Source organism: Poecilia reticulata, unplaced genomic scaffold (assembly GCF_000633615.1).
Source record: "Poecilia reticulata strain Guanapo unplaced genomic scaffold, Guppy_female_1.0+MT scaffold_296, whole genome shotgun sequence".
In the NCBI taxonomy this organism is placed as follows: Eukaryota; Metazoa; Chordata; class Actinopteri; order Cyprinodontiformes; family Poeciliidae; genus Poecilia; species Poecilia reticulata.
In genome coordinates, this window is record NW_007615071.1 from 33,794 (window position 1) to 35,025 (window position 1,232).

Below are 1,232 nucleotides of genomic sequence, written 5' to 3' on the forward strand. Positions count from 1 at the left end.
CTTTTTGGCCCCTTATCTATCCCACTAATTGTTCCTTGATAACCTCTTCCTCACATCTCCTGTCACCTTCTCTGTTTTGTCCCCACCTCYATGAATAAATTAAATTCTTCCTGCATTCTCCGTACATGTATTTTGTGCCGTTACTGGTGCATGTCTTATGCAAAGGCTTTCTAACACCTTTCTCATGTCACAACTCTGAAGACCGAAGGACGTTGTCAGCAGGTTTAATGACAATTAAAAGGGTAAAACTGAAATCAAGACAAAAAATACAGTAAATATGTGATAATATGCAGCATAAAATACACTACATTCAATTTCTACCGATCATCACATCTATGTGCGTACATCTAAGCTACCTGATAACCTCACAATAACCTCGCATCTAATTAACATAAACATACTCTACCTTAAAACAACACATTAGAGCGCTATCGCTTGACAGAAACAATGTTACAAAGTTACAAACTTAATACATATCGGCAATGCAACCATACATGAAAGATTTYAACAGTAATTTACACTAACGGACACTGCCCCTTTTCCACCGGCCCGCCCGGTTCGGCTCCGCTTGCTTTCCTTGTATTTCCACCGGCCTTTTCAACGGGGCTGGCGGTGCTTTTTGGGGTCCTGCTTCAGAGCAGGGCCAGCCCGGGTTTGGTAGGTGACGCAAGCTTCGCTGTTGTTCACTGATTGGCCGAGGGCGTGGTCAGAAGAGCGAGGCAAAGAGAGAAGACAAATGAAGGCGCAACTCGCTGCAACACGGAAGTGATGGTAGATACAAACAAGCTGTGAACTAAAAGATGCCGGCTTTTTTCTTTGCTTCTGATTTCAATATTCAGCGGCAGCTCGATGGAGCTGTGAGGAATGAGTCGTTTTTGTCACTGTAGTGGAGAGAATGGAAAGCCTCGTTAGCCGCTTCGGAGCCGACGGAGCCCCACGGTGAACACCGACTCAGACGCACTGCTGCTCTCCAGCCAGGTGAGTAGTTTGTAGATATATCTGTCTGGTTGTTACTGCATTGAAGGTTGCATATATACAGTCATGGAAGACTATGAGGGGCCGTTTAGGACAAAATCTATGTTTTGTGTCTCACACACTACAAAAAACTCACGCACACTCAAAAAAATGCTCAAATTGAGTATACACACTACTAAAATGTCACACACGCACACACATTTTATCTTTCTCGCACACATACACTGAACTAACAACTCGCACACGCACACAAATGC